Raw genomic sequence first — 26,626 nt, 5'->3', positions numbered from 1 at the left:
TCTTATTTGGAAATTTTAGTAGCTCTTATGCCTACCTGTTACTAAATTAATATGTTTTCTGAGTGCTAGCTTAATATCAGCATCACCTAGAGAGCTTTTAGAAAAGCTGGTGCCCAGGTACAATCTCAAAGGTTCTGATTTAATCAGCCTAGGTAAAGCCTAGAGTACTGATGTCTTATAGATAGTCCAGGATGAAATTTCCCCAGGGAAATTTCAAGCATCCAGAATTGAGAAGCGTTGCTCTACAGTGAGCTTCTCCTCACTGGTTGTGACAACCCTGACTCTGTCTTCCCAGCCGAAGCAAGTTCTTTTTCCCTGTGCCCTTCATGACAGTGGACATCGCAAAAGCTTAGGTGATCTCTCTTGAGCACAGATTCCAGTGATTCTTAACTTGGAATTTCACTATGCAGGAAATTTCTTGAAAAGAGAAAAAGAAAACACTGCAAAGGGATCACCTTTATGATTCTGTAACAAGTAATTTAAGCAATGTTACCCATACGCGTGTGAATATATACCCCATGCAAATGTAACACGTTATGCACCTGCCTCTGTGGAATGCAGTGTGGCACAAAAGAGACCGCTGTGCTGTGAGCTGCTGAAGTGACACACTTTTAACTTTGTCTCTGACTTGGGAGAGCCCGGAGCTCAATCTTCATAAGTTTAGGTGAGAGGACATCTGTAGATTGAGGGTGCTGCCTGAAGGACAGACTCTTCCCTTCTGCACAGCTTTTTTTTTTTTTCTTTTTAAACTATTCTTCTTGTCTTCCCGAAGCAAGACCAACCATCACTGAGGAGATGAAAAGATCTGACAAACATTAACTTTGGGGCTAAAACTGAAAAATAATTAGTCTTTAAATTCTTTCATGCCTGCTACATCAACAAACAGGTTCACATGTTCTGTGCTTGAATCTGTTGATCCTTAAATAACATCCACCTTGAGAAAGAGGCCAAGAGAGAGTTAAGAGTACTAACGTAGTCTAGTACTACATATGTGAAGATGTACGTAGTAAGCCTGGGTGTACATGGAGATGTACTTCCCATTCATGAGAAGACTGTCAATTATATGACTTCGTTTTTGCAAAGCAAGTAGAATAGTGCCTCACATTCACTTAAAATACTATGTAAGTGTTAAACAAAAACAGGATAAATGTAGTAGAATGCTGCTACTTTTGCTTCTTTATATCATTTCTTCTGGGTAACAGCCCACTTCCCAATCAATGAGATTCCAGTGGGGCCAGAAATTCTAAAGTCTCCGCCCCCAAACTTTCCTGCAGAGAACAAGACCTCCAGTAGCAGGACCATTGTAGGACTTTTACCTTTCCAGAATGCCTGCTTTCTTAATCCTTCGTCTATTAAAAAATTTAACAATTACATCTGATGACTGCTTTGGCATAAAGATAATTAAAAATGCAAGCTGAATTTATTATTACATATTTGTTACTATATTAATTTTTTCTTTCGATTTTAAAGGAAATTTAAATTAAAACATTTTCATGGGACCCTAAAAGTACCATGGACCACAAGCATGGTGTTTCATGGGTAAGTTGGCCATGCCCAGCAGTCCTACTGAACAGGCCATGACTTTGCCAGCTCTTTTCCTTTCCAGAACAAGATGGGAGTGTTTGATTTTGTTTTGTTTTGTTTTTGAGATTTGGGAGAAGGCAGATTTGATGAGCAATTGTAATTCAAATTCAAAGCACTCAACAAGTTCTTATTAAGCATCATGTTTGTGTGTGTGCATGCCTTCCTCATTATACTTATACACATTATACTTAGATACATGTACACACATGCACGAACATGTACATGCATGCACACACGTGCACACAGGCACACACACACACAGCATAGACATGCACACAGGCACATGGCACACACACACTCTTAAATTGGCCTTGGATGGTAGGAGTTTGCAATCTGGTTGATATGTCCATATTTTATCCATATCCCAAATGTTTTCCTACAAAGAGCCAGACATTAAATGAATTCTAATCCGAGGCTATGTAATTACAGTTCTTCAACTGTAAGCAACTAAGTTAGACTCTGCCTAACTTAGTTTTTTTTTTTTTTTAAAGGGAATTTGGTGGAAAGATATTGGAGAACTCTCAAAATGAAGAAAAAGCATCATTATCATTTTTCTTAAAGATGCTATATTGTGTTTTGTAAGCCAGAGTGAGAAATTTGGATTTAATTACAATGTGAAAGGAAGCCACTGGATGGATTTAAAGGAGGGTAGTGGTGTGATCTGATTTATATTTGCAAATAATGTTTCCAGCTGCTGTATGGAGAATAGCTTGTAGATGTGTGGGACGAAATCAGGATGATGAGTGAGGAGACATTTCAAGGACCTGGCAAGAAATGATGGGGCCCCTGCTAGTGGGAAAATGTGCATATGGAGAGGAATAGACTGAGGCACAACATATTTTTAAGGTTAAGGAAGGCATCAAGGGACAGCTCTTAGGTTTTTTCTCCTGGGCTTTGCATTTGACCAACTAGGTATGTAGTCGTTCTACTTACTGAGGAAAAATTTAAAAACTGGAAAAGAAACACGTGAGGGTGGCATCAAAATTCTTGCTGTGGCAGTTTGAAGTATTGGTTATATATTCATGTGGAGATGACAGACAAGAGTGGTCTCTGAGTTCAGAGTTTCAGGGAGGGATCAGGGCTGGAGATATCTACTTTCAATGTTTATATGGAAATGATATTTAAAATGATGAGTCTCATGACATTACTCAGTTGAAGATGCTGATAGAGGAGAAAGGGGTTGGCTAAAGCTGTGGGGTGGCATTTCGGCATTTAAGGTCAACTAGAGGACGGTAGATGAGGGGAGAGTGTGGTGTCACAGAAACTCATAAGAGTGTCACACAAAGATGCATAACAGCCTGCTGTGATATAAAGTGAGAAGAGAGGATACCATGGATTTGGTGGCATAAGCATTCTTGGTGACTAAAGGTATGGGGGGAATAGAAGTCTTATTGGAATGAGTTGTGGGAAGAATGAGAAAGAGTCTGCTTAGAAAAATGGGGACTGAGAATGGGATGTTAACTGGAGGAAATGTCTGAATTCAGGCTGCTAAAATAAGGTATCATAGATGGTGGCTTACAAACAGTAGAAACTGATTTATCATAGTTCTGGAGTCTGAAAATTTGACATCAGGGTGCCAGCATGGTCCAGTTCTGGTGAGGGCCCTGCAGACTGTGGATTTCCTTTATATCTTCACCTGCTGTTACTAGGGTGAGAAAGATCTCTGGGTTTTTTGTTGTTGTTGTTGTTGTTGTTGTTTAATAAGGGCACTAATCTGATGTATAAGGGCTCCACCCTCATGACAATTACTTCCTAACAACCTCATCTCTAATACCATCACATTGGTGGTGATGATTTCAATGTACACATTTTAGAAGGAGACAAACATTTAGGACCTAACAGGGAATTAGCCTCCAGACAAGAATCATTTAAAGTTGCATGTTCATCTGCTGATGGCAGGAATACAGTAGAGAGAAATAATTTGATGATTTAGCCAAGGCAGGAGTCAAGTCTTTGAAATGACAAGAGTGCCTGAGAGCTGGGTAATTGGAACAGTCACCTTTTCATGAGATTGGGGACTTTTTTTTTTTTTTTTTTTTTGCGAGTCTTGCTCTGTTGCCCAGGTTGGAGTGCAGTGATGTAATCTCAGTTCCTATAACCTCCACCTCCTGGGTTCAAGCGATTTTCCTGCCTCAGCCTCCTGACTAGCTGAGACTACAGGCACACACTACTACACCTGACTAATTTTTGTATTATTAGTACAGAAAGCATTTAGCCATGTTGCCCATGCTGGTCTCAAATTCCCAACCTCAAGTGATCTGCCTGCCTCGCCTCCCACAGTGCTGGGATCATAGGCATAAGCCACTGTCCCTGGTGGAGAATGGGAACTTTATCCCTTATCAAAATACAGAAGATAGAGAACAAGCAGGTCAGTAAATATGTTGGCAAAGAGGTGAAAAAGCTCCTAGCTGATTGCTTACTTTCTCAGCAATGAGGCACAGCCATCAGCTGAGAGTGAGGGTGGCAGGGATGTAGAAGATAGGGCAGAAGGGTGAGAAATCATTGTCTGGGAGAATCCAAATGTGAAGATGAATGGGAAACCCAAGAAGGGCTGCCTGGCATGAATGAGTGTCCATTTTAGATTTAACAACATCAAATCTAGAAGACCAATCAGCATAGTTGGGTTTTTGTCCAGCAATGTTTAGCTGCACTGGGGCAAAAGTCTTGGCTGCTATTACAAATAATAATACTAGATGGCATATATTTAATGCTTACTAGGTGTCAGACACATTCTGAAGCACTTTAGAAGCCTTATTTGTTTCTTAAACCTGCTTTATCATGTATGTGCTACTATTATAGGTGAGGAAAATGAAATAGGACAGCTTGAAGGGGCTGGAGCTTGCTACAGATCCTGTCAATTAGACTCAAAAGTCCACATAATTCATGCCTCATGGGCTGTTACTAGGGCAAATGAATCAATGGTATATAAAGCATCTAACACAGTGCCCTGTCCATAGGAGGCATTCAATGAATGCAAGCTATGAATAGCAGTACCTAGGGAATGATATTATCTACCACATAGAGTTTTTATAAAACTTAAGAGAGATGAAAAGTGTGAAATTCTAAGCCTAGCACCTGGAACTTAATAAATGTCAGTGTGTTTCTTTTCTGCACTTCCCCACCAACCTACATAACATTCTGACATCTAAGTCCTTAGTCATTTGATTGCTGAGAACTGTGTTGCCTTGGGAGACCACTAGGTGGCGCCACCAAAGAGCAGGCCTGTTTCATTTACCTTCAGATTTAACTCAGATACAGGTGGGCGAGCAGAAGCTGGACCTTGACAACGAAAAGAAGAATTGTCATACATAAATAAGCAGATGGATAGAGAGAGGGATAGGGTTGCATTTAAAGCATATATTTGGGTAAGCAAATAAAACAAAGAGCATGTATATCCAAAGAGACTCTGTTAATTAGATAGGCAGGCGACAAGGGCCAGTGCAAATTTCCTGTGCTTGCAAACTAAATAAAACAGAAATCTTGCCTACTTTCTCAAAACCAAACGATACTCCCAAACTGTTAAATCCATGCATCAGACAAAATTTCTAACCGTGGCATGGGCATATGTCTCCCTATTTCCTTTCCCTGCCTCCAGCACAGGTAATGGAGACTTCAGCCCAGCCCAGCCTATAATTTGATAGCTCTCTCTCTAGCTGCCAACCCCATCCAAGATCAACAAATGAAAACCTCTAGTGTTCTAAGCAATGCTGCCTCATCCTGAGACTATCCCAGGTATCCTTCTTTGTGCAACACTTACATTCCAGGAGGTTCTCTCTGAATGACAAAGGTCAGAAACAGAATAGCACAGGCATGCTTTTCTTATCTCTCTTTCCCTAGGAGCATGATGTAATGCAATTGGAATCTCTTGCCTGTTTATTGTATCATCATCCATAGCTGTATGCCTCTATGGTATTCTGGGAAAGGTATAGATACAATTAAAATAAAAATCCATCCCACCTCATTATCATGGCCTTTGGGTACATTTTCCAAGTTTCACCCTCCCCATCCCTGGGCATCTTTATGTCATTCTATTGCTTCCTGGATCGCCCCACTAAGGCCATATGTATCTGCTTGTAGCCAGTGCAACTGAGCTCCCCAAACACAGATTCCCATGAAAACCGAACAAAAGAGGAGGGAGAGGCAGAGCATGTTAAATGTCTCATTAGACCTTCTGTCTGATTCTCATTAGATTCGCTGACTGCTTCTCATTAGGCCCATTGCCTCAACTTCTTTCAGGCCCTGAATATGTAGGCCAGTGCTTATTCTCATGGTTGGTCGAGAAGATCCATTTCATTTATTCATAAATTGAATGTGGCTTATGAAAAGTCCCAGGCAATTTGTTTTGACAAAGTTAAGGCAGGCATATTCTTGTTATTTTCTTTTTTTTTATTTTTTTAATTTTTTTTATTTTTTTTTAGCAATCCTAAGCAGGGTGGGCAGAAGAAATAATTTAAAAGAGCCAGCACGAAAACTTCAAACACTGCTGCAGAACTGGAACACTGAGAGACACATGGTTGCAGCCAAGAGGCCAGCATCATGTGTAGACATCTGCAATGGGACATCACGGTCACAATTACAAATACCATCTAGTTCAGAGAGGAACTGCTGTGGATCTAAAAAGATGCCTCGTGGGCAGGCTATGGAAGAGAATAACTATCAGGGATATCAGTAAGTTGCAATTCCTGTCCTCCCTGCCATTTGGAAACATGTAGCCAGTGTTTTGAATTAAGAGCCAAATAACACTAAAAAGTTACTGTACAGTTACATATTCTACAAATTATGTGTATAGTACATTACCCTTGTGGAAAAAAGAATAACTGACATCTCAATATTCTTCTCCCTGAAACAAGTGACAGATCCCATCCCCCGGGAAGAAAGCTCCCAAGATGTGGCAGGAAGTTAATGGAACTTAATATGTTTATTATGACATCGGTGGACTCGGCCCTGAAGAATCACACAAAATACATATCTGCAATGGAAAAAATAAACATTCATGAGCATTTGCCCCCAAAATGGTAAGCAACTGCATACTTTCTATGCTGTCTTTGCCACTGTTTGCTCTCTTGGTGCTTGAGTTTCTCTCCTGGGTGCATGCGATGTACATCTAACATGGCTTTCAGAGTCATCTGGTGCCTAGAAACAGAGAGGTGATTTTCACAAGGAATTACTTTTTAAATTTTCCTGGACAGTGAAGTTTGAGGGAGGAGATTTAGTACCCTTCGGAAAGCTAATGTTTACCCGTCAGCTGAAGGTATGCTCTGTGTTTGATATAGACCTATCGAAGCAAGTCAGGCTGTCCAGGAAACACTTTTCTGAAATTGAATATTAATATTAGATTGGAAACTTTCTCCCTGTCTCATCTCCCAACCCATGAGGGAGAAAAGAGGTGTCTCCATATAAAGCCTTCTCCATCAGGAAGCAAGGCGGGTAATCCCCAAGGAAGGAGGACCATGACTCACTGAGGAGGGCCAGGGTGTGGTTTCTTGTAGACAAACTCCAGCTGTTCCATAAGCTGGGAAGACATGGCCACTTATCCTTTGTGGGTTTTGCTCAAATCTGCAATGTCGCATTTTGAGGTAGCACTGGAATCCTGTTTTTACCTTGTGCTGCAGGAAGAATTTCCATCTGGGTTCATGACTGCATCAGTGAGGTTACCTATGTTTAGGTTTGCTGCCTTTGTATCAGGCTATGTGGTCAGTCTTATAAGGACATACGTGAAGATCAGAGCATAAAACTTGCTGTTAGGAAACAGCATGGTCATTCCAAAGATGCTTCTGTGCTGATTTCCCTCACCCCCAATACTGTCTTCTCAGCCAGTTTCCCCATCATTGGTGAGTGGCCCTCAACCCTGTGTAAGTACTCCCACTTTGGGGAACTTGACCTCCGAGCATTCCAGGAAATGTGTAACCGAGACTACAGCGTTCGCTCACAACATTCCCCAACAAAACTTGTTTTTCTCCCAGTTGGCTTGCGGAATGTACTGTTTCGTGAAGCCCTTTTAAGATGGCAGGTTTCTGTGCATTAGTAAATATCGGAAAGAGATGTGCTTATTGGTGCCTGTGAGGCATAATTGTGGAGATGACATAAAAATTTTGGCTCCAAAACTTTTCAGTAAAAAGCCCAGTTTAGAGACAGGCTAGAACAATGAGCTGAAAATGATCTTGGCCTTTCAAGCGCTTTCGCCTATCCAAAGTTTCAGTGCGAGAACCTGATCTCCCAGAAAGTATTTCTTTTATTGCCAACCATAGAGAATCACTGACAAAACTAATTAAAGAATTTGAACCTCATTTCCTCTTTCATTAGCTGACCCTCAACCAAGGGCTGGACTCCAAACAAAGGCGCTCTGAGCCAACAAGATATAGAATGTGAGGCTCTCACCAGGGTAAAGAGGGCTGCATGCTCTCATTCTCCTCTTTGAAAGAGCTACTTGAGTGCAAAATGCCTTGCCCCCTCTTTTTTTTTTTTTTTATAATGGAAAAAGCTTTGGGTTGCCATCAGAAATAATGAAGTTTGAAGTTCCTGAAAGTTATTCATTTATTGGACTCGACTTTCCACCCTTCCCTTGAATTCCAGGAGCCAGGTCAAGACAGTGAGTTCTCATGGAAAATTAAGTATTTTTGCAAAGGTGCTTAAAGAAATATGCTTGTTTCAGGTTTCAGACTCTCAAGGGGATGGTGGTCATTGATTTCCAGGCTTAAGACAACGATAAAGACTTCCAGATATGAATGAGCTTATATGGAATCCAGCCAGTCTACCTGAAAGGCCTGTTGTAAAATATTTGGTTCTGTCTTGGATATTCACCCTTCTCCTTCTTGACTTTTTTCCTTCCGCATTTTAAGATTACATAATTTGGCAGTCATCACAGTGATCACATAGAATGGCATTTATTGATTGAGTACCTTGGCCAATTGAATAATAACTAACTAAAGATTGTGAAATGATTTCTGTAAGTTACATGATTATCCACGGAAGTGATGGGCTCTGTTACAACATATATCTTTATTAGTTGGTTATAAAGCTGACATAAATTTAAAGAAGAGGGGCCTCAGGGAGGTTTCTGGGAAAAATTTTTATTTTATTAATATGGAAAAATCTTAAGCTTAGAGATTCGGAATTTTTCTTATATTAAGGAGCAGAAACAAATACTATTTTATTTTAAAATATATTTGCTTTCCATTTTAACTTTGATGACAATAAAACAAATATTTTGGTATGTCAGTCATCATTCAAAAATAAAAGATGGGTCTTGTTTCTGGAGTGGCACCCCGACCTACTTAATATTACACTACTAATTCGTTTGCATGATCCTGTTTGATCAAGTGAGATGGCCCTCACTGAACAGGCCTTTCCAAGAGCATTGTACATCCAGTCAAGGCCTCCTTAATCCAGAGTAAAGCTAGGGATATACAAGAGTGGCAAAATGTAAACAAGGGGAGACCCAAGAATATATTTAGCATGGGAGCTCATGACTTCCTCTCTGAATCTGGCCAAGAGCATTGTTCCTGCTGTGTGCATGCCTTAGGAGATCACCCAGGGAACCGGATGCAGTGCTTTGGCACTTCATCTAATTTCTCTGCTCTGGAGAACTAGTCACCAGTGCCAGACAGATTCCCTTGCAAGTGATCAAATATTTGACTTTGAACTTTTGGTGAAAAATATAATGTGGGATAATCAATGAGTGAAACTACATTATGCAATCCCAGAAATATGCAAAAAATAAGAAAAAGAAAAGGGAAATTAACATTCTTGGATTATTTGACCATGAGAGCATGGAATTTGCTTTAAGTAAAAGCTTCTATGACAATGGAATCTTGAAGGAATTACAACTAAAATCCAAAAAAAAAAAAAAAAGAAAGAAAAAAAAAGAAAAGAAAGAATTAAATGGTCTTATGTATTTTTTTTAAAATCGTTGTGTTCAATTGTGCTATGTAGAATCCACAGTTTTCTCTTCCTTTAACAAAATCTTGGGTGTATTCCATAACTTCCTGGTCACATTTGGTAATTAAAACTTAGTGTGGCTTAATTTAAACCCTTAATTGCATATCCAATTTAAAGCTAGAGCTGTGACTCTGGCTGCTTAGAAAGAGGGTGGGGGGCAAAATCTGGCTGTGGAGCAATGCTATCCTCCCCCTCCTCTAGACCCAGCTTTTCCGGGGAGCCCAAAGGAGGGCTGGGGAATGCACAGAAATCCTTTCTTAAATGGCCATTTGCCTGTGGGAGGGAGGTGCCCCTGGGCACTCTTCTGATTCTTCCTGGTTCCATTTCCCTCCAGGAGTTTCCATGCAAATGATGGATGTGTTTTTAAGCTTTCCCCACCCTCCTGAATGCAGTCTTGTCTGCCATCAGCTCTAGGAGGGCATCTCAGGTCTCTACTCAGCGGACCCCAGAGGAACACTTGGTGGACCCTGGAGGAACCTCCTGGCTCCAGCACCTCCTCTCAGACCCGGGTTTCTTCTATTGGAGCCAACAAAAGGTCACAGTCTTATTTCATGTCCTCTGAGCACAGAAGAAAACTAGGTGAGTTGGGGATCACCTTCCCTTTCCCGGGTATTGTTACCACAGTCCCTCCAAGTCGACACCAATACCTCCAGAAATTCCTAGACTGAAAGCAGGCCATAGCTAGCGTGATCCTCTCTGCCTGTATCACACCTTAAGGCTCCACATTTTCTATGGAGACATTTTGAGTCTGCCAGCTCTGGAAGCTCAGAGGGCCTCTAGGTGGGAAATGAGATGACAGTTTCCTTGTATTGCAAGTCCCGCCAGCCAGTCACTATGAATGACACTCCTGGAGGGAAAACGTGCCCTTCCCTGGTCCTGTCTCATGCACACTTCTGCCACCAGACAGTGCAGAGCCTGGCAGGATGCGGAGGTGCTTGTTGGCGGTGGGTCCCTCCTGTTGCCTCCTAGTAACCCGGAGGGGTGGTATCTGGTCCCAATACATGGCTTCTTGATGGGTCTTGTGAAAATATGGCCATATCTTTGTTTCCAGTAGTATTAAATGTCCTCTCACATGAGCAAAAAAGGAAAATGGCTTAAAAGTGATTTATTTGGGGGAAAATGTAGTTCTAAAAAATACAGATTAGCCAGTTATGGTGGATCACACCTTAATCCCAGAGCTTTGGAAAGCTGAGGTGAGAGAATGGCTTGAGCCCAGGAGTTCAAGGTTACAGTGAGCTATAACACCATTGCACTCCAGCCTGGGTGACAATGTCTCTCTCTTAAAATAAAAAAATAGCCACTTAGATGTTTTATATGTTAAATGATGGGCAATGGAATGATTAGGTTTCACACAGTCTATGAATCTATGTTAATTGTTAATTCTCAAAATGATTTTTATACCTAGGGCTCAATGAATAAAACATTTCTTCATAAAAATTAGAGGAAGGAGGCTGACTGAGCTTATATTCCCAAATCATAAGCCCACTACCACAGGACACGTAAAGTCATAGAGAGATATAGTATATCATATTCCCACTTGCTTACAATCTTCTTGTGAATTTGGTTCCTAATTCAGAGTACTGGGTCACTGGATCCATCTACGTATCCATCCACCATCCATTCTTCCTTCCATCCATCCTTCCTTCCATCTACCCTCCAATTCATTCATCTTAGCATCCTGATTCTTGTCCCTTAAAGGGCATAATACAATGTTTCCATTATGTGATCTGACTTTTAACAAGTACCCCCAGATGTGTCTAATGTAAGTTTGACAAACTCTGGGCTATACTGAAGACTGCAGAAAAGTACCTTCTCATCAATAAAATCAGTGATCCGTCTCTTTGGTGATATTTTCCCAGGCATGGCTGGCCTCACAAAGAACCTTCCCTTGAGATAATGTGCTGTATTCACACACAAACTTTAATGTGCACACCTCAACCAAATAAGCCTACATGTGTTTGCATTGAATGTGGACAATTTTGTAAAGTGCATTCAGAGAGATGGAGAGTTCGCATCAAGAGGAAGCTTGCTCCCTGCCCTCTAGCCTCACACCACCCAGCAGAACTTTTTCACCATCTGAAATAATTGTTTGTTCATTTATTACTCATTATTTCCTTCTCGAACCTGAATGTAAACTGTGATGTTAAGTACACTGATTACTTCTTCACGGTGGAGCCCTGGCACCTGGTTTAGATACCAACACATAGGAACGGCCGCTACTATTACTGTTAATGACTCAATGGGCCACATGGATAGACACGAGTAAAACACAAGCTTCACCAAAATAATTGCAGACATTGAGGTAAAGTAGGGATCACAGTGGAGGGAAAAAATGGATAGGGTTAGCTTGGGAAACATTTCTAAGAGTGAAATCTCAGAAGCCTTCTGAAAGGCATAGAGAATGGAAGGTAGAACCTTGTTTCTTCTCTGTAGACCAGTTCAGGCAGAGGCCTTGAAGCAGAAATTGAAAACCTGGTTCTGAAAAATAAGCAGTGCAGCCTGGCTGGAGCAGAGGGACGTTGGAGAGGAGGAGTCACAAATGAGAGTGGCCGTAGGGTGGTGCTGGGTGAAGGAGAGTTTGAAGGCAATGGTCAGAAGTTTATATTTGGTCCAGATGGTAATAGCAAGCCACCGGAGGGCCATGTTTACACATTTTCAAAATCCAATTAGGATACCACATGTTTTTGTGCTCTAATCACCCATTTTGGACCCATTAAATAAATTAGTTGAAAGAGAAAAACAAAGAAAAAAATAAAACGATGTGTCATTTGATAGCATTAGGAAATCATGGGATAAATGTATTAAATTGGAATGTTTGACCTGGAACGAAATTCATCCAAATATGATCTTGATGACTGAGTCTCAAACTGAGCCAGGCCCACAGCTGATGTTTGAAAATATGAATGGTTAAGAAACAACAACAGCAAAATAAATTATGGTGGTTTGGGTGAGGAAAATAGGCATCTCTTTCCCTTTGAAGGGTTTGGTTGTTCACTTACTGAGGGCAGAAGCCTAGACCTGCTGATTTCTCATGCTTGATTCCAAGCTCTAGATTACGACAGCTCTATAAGAACACTGGTTGACACGCATGAGGAGGAAGCAGCTGTTTCAGTGGAATTCCCTCTGGAGAGGAAGGAAGTCCAGCCATCCAGATGGGATCAGGCAGAGGGAGGCGGATAGAAGAGTAAGCAGGCGCTGGGAAGGGGGGGAGTTCTACAAACCTGGGATTTGCTGTGTACCCACCATACACCCTTTCCTTAGCCTTAGCCACAAATTAGAACATGCAGAAAAGATAGCAGAAGACAAAGGGAAGTGAGAGGCTGGACACAGATGCCGATTTCTTGGGACAAAGTAATAATCTTCACCTCTTGTGCCAGTACAATTTGTTTCTTAGAGCCCCACTATTCAAAGTGTGGTACCCCAACCGGGTATCCCCCAACCTCTAGGGGAGCTTGTTAGAAAGGCAGAAACTCAGAACACACCCCAGACTTACTAAATAAGAATCTGATTTAACAATATTTCCCCAGTGTTTCATAAGCACACTAAAGTTTGAGAAGCCCTGTGTTAGAGTTTGGAGCAAACTAAATAAAATAAAATTCAAGGTGAGAAAATTTAGAGAATTTTAATCCCACAGGACAGAAAACAATGTAAATCATCTCACCTCTCTCCCAGTGGAACTGGATAGGTTACGGAAATTACTACAGACCTACCTACATGTATTTAACCATAGAAACTCTTGATTCACAGGTGTACATTTTCGTATACTGAGACGTGTCACTGGGAATGCACTGGTGGGAAAAATTCTTGCTGTTCCAACCCCGAATCTGCTTGGTTTTTCCTTTACACTGTGTTTTTGGAGCTACTGTCTTTTCCCTGAATCATGCCCAGTTCCCTTCATCAGTGGTGTTTTATGTTCTTTCTCTGTTTCACTTCATATTCCACACTTGCATCTTTCTTGAGTACAGCCCCAGCTAAACCAATAACTGGGGGAGCCAAATAGAGGCAGTTTGAACTGGAATCATTTGCCATTCAGCTGGAAAAATAATAATTCCCCGGTTTCTCAAGTGTGGAAATTTCCCGGAACCGGCCTTTTCCCAGGGCCTGTGGACCCTCCCTCATTAGTTCCGGCGAACTCTCCCTCCCTCTGTGTCTGCTTATACTCCTCACAAGGCTCCAGGCTTGATTAGCTCACACTCCCCTGTGCTTCTCATCACAGCTCAAGCTCACTGCCTTTCTTTGCAGCATTTAGCCTCTGTGAAGAGCTGTGAACTATAATGCCTAAACACAGTGGTTTAATGTCTGGTGGGTCTGTCTCAACCCAGCTCCGCCACTCTGTGATCCTCGTCAAGCTACTCAGTCTCTAGGAACTGAAGTTTCTTAACCTATAAAGTAGGAACAATAATAGCAGCTGCATGGAAATTTTTCACGATCAAAGAGACAATGTTACCTAAAGCGGTCAGCATGAAACCTGCACATAGCAAGTGCTCAAAAAATGATCAATGGTTGCTATCTGTGGCCTCCATGGTAAATTCATTAGGTAGTCTTGGCTTATAAAAAAACGTTAGTAGATCCAAATGCCTCATTTATATTGTGATTACTTCAGTTCTCTCTAGACAGTGCTGCCCTAAGATTCATGGACATTTTAGGTGAAGAGACTGCCACCCACACATTTAATTACACTAATGTTTTATCCAGAGAAACTAAAAGAAAAATTAAAATGAAACAGAGGAATAAGAAATCGGAAAATTATGGTGATAATGCTACAAGTGTATTTTCTGAATCTCAGGACTTATGATGGAAATTCTAAATGAAGGCCAGGCCCAGTGGCTCATGCCTGTAATCCCAGCACTTTAGGAGGCTGAGGCAGGTGGATCATGAGGTCAGGATATGGAGACCATCCTGACCAACATGGGGAAACCTTGTCTCTACTAAAAATTAAAAAAAATAGCTGGGCATGCTGGCATGCACATGTAGTCTCAGCTAGTCGGGAGGCTGAGGCAGGAGAATTGCTTGAACCTGGGAAGCAGAGGTTGCAGTGAGCCAAGATCACACCACTGCACTCCAACCTGGCAACAGAGCGAGACTCCGTCTCAAAAAAAAAAAAAAAAAGAAAAAGAAAAAGAAAATTCTAAACAAAAAGCAAAATATTTTGACCTCGTTAAAATATTTCCACATTCAGAACTCTTATAAATTTCTGTAAGTGAATTACATGGTTTCCAGCACAACACCATGTACAAGTCACCTTTAATAATTCAAGTAAGGAAACTCTGATTTAAATATGTTTCTACATATATAGAATTCATTAATTACATATACATATATAATTTATTTTTACTAGGAAATCCACTTATGTGTTTGCAGAAAGTTTTGTCCCACACAATCTGCTGTGCTGCTTCAGAACAATGATAAATACAAATGGCATTTCACTTCCAACTGCGGAAATAATACATGATTTCTGTTCCTTTGGCTGACCAGTCATTTATCACAGGTCATTTACATAGATGTGGATGGCTTGGTAAACTAATCACTAAGCTCTTTCATGTGGTACCGCGTTCTTCTTAGTACATCATGTAAAATTAGTTTGATGATTTCAGTTCCTTCTCTTGGGATCCATAACCCCATTCACAGATGAACAAAAAACAATTTGGCTGAACCCACCAGCCTGGGTCCAAAGAAGGGGACAGTTGTGTCTTGATGTTGGATTCATTGATAGCCAGTGAGTCAGTTCTGACTCCTGAGAAGGAACATTGGCTGAGGACATAGATGGAAATATAGTAACAAAGAAAGTGGTATCCATGTGTTCCTTTGTATGTACATAAGTGTACAGGTGGTGGTGGTGTGTGTGCATCTATGTGTGTATTATCTATGCCTGGATATGCATTTTGTGGGTGTGTGCATGTGGATGCAGTGAATGAGCTGACTTAGGAGGTCAAATATTTGGACACATTCCAAGTGGCTACCTCATGAAGTTTTGATCACTACACATTTTAGTTGTTTTCTTTTTTTTTTTTTTTTTAAGGAAAAGAAACATTGACTTTAATTCTTTTTTTTTTCACTAATTTTTCATCTTCCTAATTTCTCATGCCAATGTTTCAGCTCTCACAAGCAGGTAACTGGAGTATACATCGTATGAAATTAGTTTGATGATGTCAATTTTCAATTTGGGGAACGATACCCCAAATTCAAAGATAAACCGAAACAATTGGACTGAACCCACAAACCTGTGTTCGTATGCAGGGACAATTCTGACTTAATTCGTTGACAGTGAGAGTCCATTATGGCTTCTAAGAAGGAGGCTTTGGCTGGAGAAACAGATAATAAGATTCTTAAAATAGTGTGTTACACAGAGTACCAAAGCTAATTTTATTGTTTTGATATTGCACTATAGTTACAGAAGATGGAACCACTGAGGTGAAGTGGGTGAGGGTATGTGAGACCTCTCTGCATATCTTTGCAACTTCATGTGAATCTATTTCAAAATGATTTTACATGAGTATGTTGTATGTATGTATGTATGTGTGTGTGTGTGTGTGTGTGTGTGTGTGTGTGTCTGTGGTGAATGGGCTGATTCGGTATGACAATTATTATTCCCATGAAACTTTCAGTGACTACTTCATAAAAGTTTGATCATGACAGGTACTAGTTACTTAAAAAAAGAAACCTCAAAGTTAGCTATATTTTTATTAATTTATTCACCACCTCCTCCTTCTCTAATCTTACACTGGATTTCAGAAGTGAGAAGGGGCCTATTATGATCAAATAGCACAATTTTCTTACTGGAAAGAACATGATAAATACTGAGCAAGATCTAAGAAGGGTAAAAGACTCGGAGCCTCTCTTGGTGAGTCCCAGCTGAGGACTTGGGGATGTGAGGGCCAGCCTGAAGCTGCGGATCACTAGTGCTCTTTCTCAGGAGAGGTGTCAAACTCAACATTGAGCCAAGTCATCAGGCTGAATTACTAAGGGGATGGCTTTTAAACAAGGAAAATGAAACTTGGGAGCACAATAAAGCAACATATGATCTCTGAGAAAAAAATTTACTGAATTTCCTAAATTTCTCCCTTTTTGTTTGTTATTATTAGATTTATTTTACCAATAGATTGAGGAATATGGCAAACATAATTCATGAGGGGCCTGACGTAGCATTTACAGCATCTAGATGAACAGGCTGGAGAAATTGAGAATGATTAAATAAAAGCGTGCAGCATATGGATGACACATGGATGGCATGTCCTGGAAAATCATTCATGTTCCAATAAATTACCTGAGAATTATGATCCCTTTAAAACAAAAAGAAAAGTATGATTGAAGGCAGAACTTTTGAATTAGAGATGGTGTGAATCACTGACAAAGAGGTAACTTTCCCTCTCCAACAGTCCAGTGGTCATAGGAAGAGTCAGAACTGAAAGGAGGAACGAAGGAATAGAAGCGGAGATCAAAGAAGAGGCTTCATTTCAGGAAAATGATGGAGTAATTCACAGTAGAGTAAATGGGGACTCTTGGTATTTACTTTGCATTGGTTAGCTGACGTTGCGATGATGATGATAATGTATGCGTGAGTGTTATGTGTACACATGTTAATTTTAAGCAATTAACTGGGTGAAATAAATTAGAACAGACTGTTGCTCTAAGTGGTCATGAGCACAGGTTTTCAAACTTAGCAGATCATTACCTGCTGTCATATTTTTAAAAAGTAGATTCCCAGCCCTCCTCCAGACCCTGTATACCAGAATCTTTTAAAGTACACCCCTAAGTTCTAAATTTTTAAGGGCTTTCCAGTTGATTCTTTATATTACCTAGGCTTGTAGAATGAGGTAGAAATGACTGAATGCTTAACTTTCCTGCGCTTCAAATGATAACCAGCATCAGGCTATTTGTAGTCAACTACATTGAGTTAACAAGACTCTCTACAGGAGGGTCTGCTGGAGCCTTTCAGACAATAAGCAGAGCCAGTGTGTGCCTTCCCACAGTGTGGGATAGCACATTTGAGTGATTTTATTTCTAGATTTGTCTGTTTTAACTCAATAATAGATTAACATATATTCCCCAATATCTTTCCTACTTCCTTCCTTTAATGCCAAGTGTTCACCACACAGAATGCCTGGGTTGGGTGTTGCATGTATGTGTGTGTGGAAGTAGGAGCAAGGGATGTGCTGAGAAGGACAAGCTCAGGCAAGACCCTGTCTGCATGGTTACTGCATTCAGCTGTAACAGTGAACCACAAATGGTTTTGAAAGGCTGATGGTTAAGGGAGGTCCAGCAGCCTGAAAGGAATTGTGTCGTTTCCACAGGACAAAATGTTCCCGTGTTCTAACCATCAGAAAGGTATACCTTGGGAAAGGTGGTTTGCTATCCAAAGACTTTGTAAGGGGGGCTTTTTCATGTTAAAGTCACTTACAATTTAATTTTTGCTCTTTAGCTTTCTTAGCCCTTCAGGGAAATAAATTTTTGAAATTTATTATTTATTTTGATTTTTACTGTTTGGTAAGTGCATGCAAGGTGGACGTTTATTGGCTAATCTTGGAGACAGATGCATGAATAAAACAATGCATGCATAAGTGAAATGCTAATCTATTATTTTATATTAAAAAATGGAGCAGCCCACAAGACAGTACATTACATCCAGGAGGGGCTTGCCAACCTAGAACCCATGCATTTCTGTTTCCCTAACTCTCTTGATTTTTTAATTCATACCTCTTTCTCTTATTTTTCTTTAAACTCAAATTTCCTCCCCTGCCCCCCACTAATTACAACAACATGGTGGAAAATCTAAGCAACATATATTAGCCTGAAAAAAAATGAAGAAGAAAATAATAATCTTTTGCAATCCCAGCACCTAGCAATAACTGCGGTTAACATCATCCAGAAATTTTAATATGTATCCTAATACATATAAGCCAGATGTCAAGTGGGTCTCTCTGCTCCTCATTGTCTAGATAAGATGCCTTGGTCCTTCATTGCATTGTTCTCCTCCAGATTTTGGCAACTTCCCAGGATCTCCCATTCTAATGCTCACCTGTGACTCCTGCTTCCTGAGTCTTGTGAATTCCATTCTCCACTCCTCAGCCTACAGCTGTTCCTTAATTTTGCTTTGGCCATAGACCCCAAAGTGGAAATCAGGTTCTTTCCTTGATTCAATAATAACTACAAATCATCCATACAAGGAGTTTCGGATACACAGCTGACTTAACTGAATGTTTCAGGATGTGAAGACCATTACGCTTGAATGTTTGACATCCTTTTCCTTAGAATCCTTTGGTCTTTGAGCCACGTTACTCAGCACGCACTTGTTCTGCTCTTACCATTCTCTTTTTGCTTTCTTCCTCTCATGGCAGAAATCATGTTCTTCAGCCTTTCCTTTTTTTTTTTTAATTTTTTCTTGCAAAGCAATACAGATGTCTAAAGACTTGCCTACAAACTTCAGGAATTCCCTTTCTATGTACAAAGTCTCCCCCAAAACTTTGACATTCTCATTATCAAATGAGCCTGAGTTATTGGAAAAGCCCATTCACATCTCTGTATGGGCATGAAGTTTCTACTGAGCCATAAAGCTGTGATCCATGGCAAAGACAAAGGGGTTTGAAAACAAGGCCACATGGGAGGCCCTGCCAGGGAAATATTTAAAGATCAGTTTCACACTTGTCAGGCCCCTCCTTCGTATCAAGGATATCAAAGAAACAAGACTGGAAATTAGAAAAGGTTTTAGAAAGATTTCACTGGAGAGAACAGTGAGATACCTGTAAGAATCCTCACCCAACCAGAAAGAGATGGGAGTAGGATGCTTTCCATTTCACATCGAGTCAGAAGAGAGAAGCCTGAGGGCCACCCGGAATTGCATTAATTTGATGGAATTGTGTTCTCAATTGGGGAGCTGAAGGAGACTGCTGTGTGACTTCTGCTTGGGAAAACTTAAAAGCCAAAATGGGCTAGATGGGCCAGGCTACTCCACCTGCCCTAAAGTCAAAGGAGGGTGGCCCTAAGGGATAGCTGTGGCCCCTGATCAAGGATTGCTGACCAGACCGTCTTCAGTCCAGTTCAAGAGGACTTTCTGGAGGGACCTAGGGACAGACAGACACAGTCTCTGCCTATGGACTGCTTCAAGGGAATGGCCAATTGGAGAGACTACATGACCAAGTCACAGGAAATGCAATCAAATGAGGCCAGGACAGGGGAGGGGGCTCCAGAAAGGCCACCAAGGGGGCTACCAGAGAAGGGGAGCTTTAATCTCCAGGTGGCCAGAGATGATGGTGCCTCTCACTGCAGACTGGTCGAGTAACTATCCTGCTTCTCACTTCCCCGCTTCCTCACTGGAAGCCACAGTTAGAAAATTGGAGGGAAAGGCAAGGAAGCACAGCAGGGAATGAGAAATGGATAGCCACTAGCTCTTTCGAACTTCACCTGCAGAAGATTCAAGTAAGAGAAAGGGATTTATCCTAAAACCAAGTCCTTTATTTTGACAATTACATAGCGCCGGATATTTTACTGAATTGGGATTGTATTTCATTACAGCAATTCATAGTATTTAATTGCCTAATAATTATTTCAAAAAAACAAAACAAAACATGAGACTCCCTAGGTTTCCATTAAAGTATCTACTCTCCCCCTATCTAAAAGTATCTGAAGAAATTATCGAGGATAGAAATGCAGATGCTGACTGATAGATTGCGCCATACTGCATTAACTATTCTGCAATATTATTTTTTCAATTATTGACAATTGCAAATTGTTAACAATGATTAATAATTCTTTTTCCAATATAATTGAACTTGAGTTACTTTTTATTTTTCTCTATAAACAACATTGATACGATTACTAATATATTCTTAAGTATTTCTTTAGGACAACTGTGAAGTTGTTGGATCCAGGTGTATATTGATAATTAAAATGTTAGCTATGAATTGCCAGATGCACACTGATTTACATGTCATTCCCCATGAGTACTTGTCACAGATATGTTAAGACCTTCAATTCTCCTTCTGTCGAGTGACTTGGCTGTCCTGACCCTGATCCTTCTGGATTGATTTATAATGTAACTCTTAAAGGACAGCATTACTTTCCAGTTCTTGAGGTGGTGTTCACATTCATAAACACGCTTGCATTTTGGAAATCCAACCTGTTCATATATTAGCAGCTGCCTTCATGTTGTTTTTATGGTCTTTATTATTACAAGGTTGGTCTGCGAATTCACTATTATTTGTATACTTTGGATAAATTACCATACTTGCGTTGGGAAAACGAATTTATTGGATCAAATTTTCTAGCTCTATGTTCTCCTTCTGAGAAAGATGCAGATGCTTTCTGACCTCACAGTCCCAACTAAGGCTGTAATTCGGGTTAATTCAGTAAATACAGCTTCTGCCCGAGGGGGATATTTTCTGTAAAAATCTCTGGTCTTGAAAGGTGGAGGAAATAGAACTTCAAGAATTTTCTTGGGCTTTCAGAATAGGAAAAACAAATTTTTTAAAGGTCTTAAGAAATATTTCAAAACAAGATTTTAATAAGCAGTAATCCCCTCTGTCTTTATTTGGATATGGGGTACCTCCCCATGAAATGTAATTCCTAGTTGGCTGTCACTTGTCATTTTTCCTGTGTTCGATATTCACCAACATAAAGGTCCTATTTTGCCAACTCCCAGCACTTAATTTTCCTTCTCATTCATTTTACCATTTTTCCTAAAATGAAAATAACACTCAATTGTCAAGGGGATTGAATGCATTGTAAATAACAAATGCTATCTTACTCTCTGGAACTTATCTCATGCAATGTTATGGATTTACCAGGTCCCACAAAATATCAAATATATGAGCCTTAAAGGGGAAAAGTCTCCATACTAGTATATGAAAAAATTCCTAAATTCCAGAAGGGTGAATGAACAGATGGATACTTTTGGGACATGTGTGTGTGTCATTTTTGTTTTACATTTCCTTGGCTCTGCAAGAGAACGCATTTTCTACAAAGTATGGTAGCTAAAGTGAGGGATCATATTAAACTAAACCTGGAAACAAGAAATGAGAAGTAAATAGTTTAGCAAAAATGCAGTTCCATATGTTAATTTTGAAAAGTTTCATTATTAAAACCACAGATTTAAAATAACAGGGCCACAGTCTAAAACACAGAAGATAAATAGTGATGATTGATGTAATGGAGAATTTTTTTCTTACTTGGAGGTAGAGATGTCATTCTAAGTCATTCATATATGTATTTTCAGATTTTCTTATTTAAGGAAATTCAATGTTTTAATAAACTGCCATAAAAGTAATTATATGTTGGTGCTCTCCCACACCATGGGTGGTGATGTCTTCTATAGGCAGTAAAGCACTGAGCAATTCTAGCAACGCGGAGGACTAGACTATCGTAGACCCATCTCTTGTCACAAATATACAAATTCTGGAGAAGACCATAACAGTTTATACAACATGTCTCAGGGGAAAAAAAAAATAAAGGAATCCCCAGTTTCCAGAAACGAAGAATGAACCCCTGGCCAGAGCAGAGCCAATATAGCAGCAGCGTGACATGGTTGTGGAATAATTCAAACTTAGACAGATGTCCTGCAATTTAGGGGCTGAAGTACGAATGCTCAGATATGGACAGGAGATTTGGCCTGTGGCCTCCCTGAGGCACAGTGTTTGAACTGAGGCTGGCATTGAATTAACCACTTTGTGAAGAGACCCTCATAGAAAAGCTGCCTTGACCAACATGGCAAACAAGAAGCTTGCACTGCCCCAAACAGGGAAGGGTAGAAAAGGCACAAACAATCTCTTGAGAAACTGAAACTCTGGCCTGCCACAAGCAGAGGAGTGACAAGCAAAGTTATGGGACTAGCTAGCACTGAATCTCAACTCAGAAATCCACGCGGAATTGGGTCTCAGATGAAACCCTTGATACGTTGAAAAAACAAAACCACTAAGGATTCAGAGCTAAAAAGACTCAGAGAAAAAACAGACATTTTCCTTATTTATGTTTTCCTCATATATGTTTTTTCAAGTGCCCTGTTGTTATTCTTTATCCAACTGCTTTTTATGTGTGCGGTAGAAGGTTAATCTGTAATAGTTCAGTTCACATGAAGCTAGAATCAGATAATGACTTACTTTCTATGCAAGAAATCATCATGCAGAAAAAAAAGTTCAGTCTGAAAATGTCAAGATGAGCTTGCAAGAAAAACATGGGAAATAACAAGTAATTATTCATCCTAATAGAGAGTCAGCAATGGGAGAGTTAATGCCCCCCCAAGAACTAGAGGAAATGGAATAATCTAAAAGAAACTATAAAACAAGAATATATAAAATTATCAGATATTTTATTTTAAAAGAACAGAGAACATAATGAAAGGCATGACACTGTATGTAAAGAATAATCTAATTAACCAAAAAGTAGGCCTCAAAATAAATAGAGTGTCTTTCTAAAGAAAATGTAATTAAAAACTTAAACGATAAACTAAATGATGCAGTAAACATGATAGGAGAGAGACTCAATAAACACAGATATAAAATCTGGGGAATAACCTAAAATGCAGCATAGAGTGATACATAAATTGAAATGTGAAAGAGAAGTAAAGGAATATGCAGAATGGTCTTAGGCAGCCTAAAATATATCAAATTAAAATTCCAGAAAGAAAATAATAGAGTGAAAAGAAAGAGCCAATATTCAAAAAGATAATGGCAGAGAATTTTTCAGAATTGGTTCAAGTCATCAGTTCTGAGATGTGGAAAGCTCAATGAATTCTAAGCAGAATGGATTAAGACAAAATACTCACATAGATGCCTTGTATGGGGACTATGGAATGCCAAAAATAGGCAGAAGATTTTAAGAGCAGCCCGCACAAGAAGGGGTATTTCAAATAAAAGATAAAATAATAATTTTGTCATCACCAAAATAGAGATCTGAAGACAATAGAATGTTATCTTCAAAGTGCCTACTAACTTTATATTGAAAACAACTGTTGGCTTAAGATTCTAGGGCAGCTAAACTTCTACTCAGGAGAGAAGGCAAAAGAAAAACATTTTCGGATAAACAATGAATGGGAGTTTCTTCTTTAAACATGCTTATTGAGAACCAGCGTAAGGGTGTAATTAAATTAGACAAAAATTAACCCTGGAACGAAGAATCGAATGCAAAAATTGGTGGTAAGTAGATGATTATTAAAATATTGGATACATTTCAAAAGCATTGACTTGAAAATATTAAAACCAAATATTTGAGATGAGACTTAAAATCCAGGTGGAACTAAAATGCTGGAAAATAGCACAATGGAAGATGAGAAGCACTCCACAGAACTAATGTATTTTGAATTCCTTAAAATGTTTAGGACAAGAGTATAAATATTGATTTTCTGTGCTAAATATGCAATACAATTTTAAGATAAGCATGTAAAAATAGGAATAGAATATATATTCTTTCCCAGTAGGTGAAAGAAAGAAAATGTAAAAGAAAAATAAGAGCATGTTAAAGGGAAAACATCAATTAGTTAATATCAGTATTCATAATAAATATAAATTTATCAATTAATATAGCTTCTCAGATTGAATATTATTTTAACAATCCAAACATCTGTCCTGTCAGTTTTTCATGCTGATCACTAAATTTTCCTTATCTCCATCCTGGACTCTTAATTTGGATGTCACTTGCCTACCCCAGGAGTGAAGTGTGACTATGTAATTTGTTACATGGTATGAGCTGAAGTGGTGTGTGCCAGTTTGGGGTGGAAATGCTAACAGTTCATGGCATGTTAAGTTTTCTCTTTCTGCTACAACCACTAGCAATGGTGCAAACAATGGCTTCTTGGGACCCCAAGGTAAGGAGGAGGTGAAACAACCCTCCATGGAGCTTTAGAGGGGCATGCAGTCCTTTGTTTTGCTAATTTATTCATCTGTTGGAACTGTTTATTACCACAGCAGAGTGTAGCCCATCCTTACTAATGTGTACAAGGGAAATATGTAAACATAAAGAAATATGCTTTGGAAGTAAGGGATGAGTAAAGAGATACAGGAAAGCATTCATCAAAAGAAAAACTGTACATTAATATTAATGTTAGGTAGCATAATCTTCAGTACAATAAAAATTAAGAAAAATACAGAAATAGAGAAAAAATAAAAATATATTCTTACATAAGAATAAAAGGAACAATTTGACAGGAAGATAACAATTCTGAATCTTTATACATCCAGTATCTTAGCCCTAAAATAGGTGAGGTGAAAATAGACAGAATTATAAGGAGAGATGGACAAATTGACAATAATAAAACCGTTCCTACAATCCCATTTTTTTTTTTTCTGGGCAGTGATGAGTAGCTGTCCATGTCACCCACTGCTGGGCAATGGTGTGTAAGGAACAATCCCTAGCAGGGATTCTGGGAAAAAGGTTTTTATTTTTATTTTTATTTTTATTTTTCTGATAAAAGTAAAATGCCCTTCATGCCTGCATTTCTCCTTTTGTCTTTGAAAGAGTTTTCATGAGGAAGTGATGGCCAAAAAAGCAGTAGCCATTTTCTTTATTATTCTTATTATATGGTATTTTATAAAAGCCCATTTTCATGTCGGTGTGAATTGCAGCCCAAAGCATCCTAACAAATACGAAGGTCAACTTTCATATTAGATATCAGTAATCACAATCAATCTCTGGTAATTAAAATTACATTAATAGTGCAGAAATGAATAAACAGCCCAGCGCAAGACAACATGCATGTATGTGAACTTGAAAGGGAGACAAAATACAATATTCCATCAATGATTCTGTGCACACTCCATCTGGAAAAACATAGAGTTAGAATTCTACCTTACACAATACAGAAAATTACAGTCCAGAGGATTAAAGGTATAAATGTGGAGAGCAAAACCTAAAAATACTTACAAGTTCTGTTTCTAGATCCTTGAGGAATTGCCACGTCAGGTGGGGACTCTAGGGGAGGGATAGCAGGGGGTGGGAGGATTGAGGAGGGATAATATTAGGAGAAATGCCTAATGTAGATGACGGGGGGATGGATGCAGCAAATGACCAAGGCATGTGTATACCTATGTAACAAGCCTGCACGTTATGCACATGTACCCCAAAAACTTGAAGTATAATTAAAAAAAAATACTTTGGAGAATATCTTTGTAAGTTTGGATGGAGAAGGATTTGCTAACCAAGACACACAAACCACAGACTGTGAAAACAAATAATGATTAATCTAACTACATTAAAATTAAAATACTCGCCCAGTTGCGGTGGTTCACAACTGTAATCATAGCACTTTGGGAAGCCAAGGCAGGCAGATCACAAGGTCAAGAGATCGAGACCATCCTGCCCAACGTGGTGAAACCCCGTCTCTACTAAAAATACAAAAATTAGCTGGGCGTGGTGGCGTGCGCCTGTAGTTCCAGCTACTCGGGAGGCTGAGGCAGGAAAATTGCCTGAACCCAGGAAGCGGAGGTTGCAGTGATTGCACCACTGCACTCCAGCCTGGCACCTGGCGACAGGGCGAGACTTTGTCTCAAAAGAAAAAAATAAATTAAATTAAAATCCTCTGTATAACAAAAGACAATCCAAACTTAGTGAAAAAGCAAGCCACAGACTAGGAGAAGAAACCTGTTACACTCTTAACCAACAAAGAATCCATATTCAGAATGTATAAAGCACTTTCTCATAAAAGCATATCCAATTTTTTAAAAAATGGCAAAGCGCTTAACAGAATAGGAAACCCCAGTGGCCAATGAACCTATGAAAAAACACGTAATCTCATTAGTGGCAGGGAAAAAGCCATAAAATGTCTCTTTATACCCAACAATTTGCGGAGGGGGACGATGCTTCTTATAACAAGTAAGAGAGAGGATATGTAGTTGGGGAACTCTCTCAAATATTGATTGCGAGAGTGTAAATAGGTATAGCCCTCTGAATGGATATTGTCAAACTGCTCCCAACTGAAGATGTTCAGACTCTACAACCTGGATATGTATTCTTGAGAAATATACTTATATGCACAAGAAACATATACCCTAATGGTCACTGCACATTGTTTGTTAAAACATAGCGAAGAATCAGAAGGAAGCCTAAGACATGCATGAGGCATGTATAAGTCATCCTATATACACAGGCGCTTACTAAACAGCATTTAAAGTGAATGTCCTAA

General features: G+C 39.5%; 1 protein-coding gene across 6 annotated transcripts in view; it reads left to right on the top strand.

Annotated features, from left to right (window-relative positions):
• SUGCT (succinyl-CoA:glutarate-CoA transferase) overlaps window positions 1-26,626 on the top strand; it is an 858,466-nt gene that overhangs the window by 798,726 nt on the left and 33,114 nt on the right. For all 6 annotated transcript variants that reach the window (XR_012512230.1, XR_012512232.1, XR_012512231.1 and 3 more), the window contains 3 exons: window positions 6,003-6,252; window positions 6,435-6,599; window positions 8,237-10,101. The gene's annotated coding sequence lies outside the window, so the exon portion shown is untranslated. The remainder of the gene's footprint in view (window positions 1-6,002; window positions 6,253-6,434; window positions 6,600-8,236; window positions 10,102-26,626) is intronic.

Source organism: Saimiri boliviensis, chromosome 10 (assembly GCF_048565385.1).
Source record: "Saimiri boliviensis isolate mSaiBol1 chromosome 10, mSaiBol1.pri, whole genome shotgun sequence".
In the NCBI taxonomy this organism is placed as follows: Eukaryota; Metazoa; Chordata; class Mammalia; order Primates; family Cebidae; genus Saimiri; species Saimiri boliviensis.
Note: the sequence above shows the minus strand (reverse complement) of the source record. Positions and strands in the feature narration are given on the sequence as shown.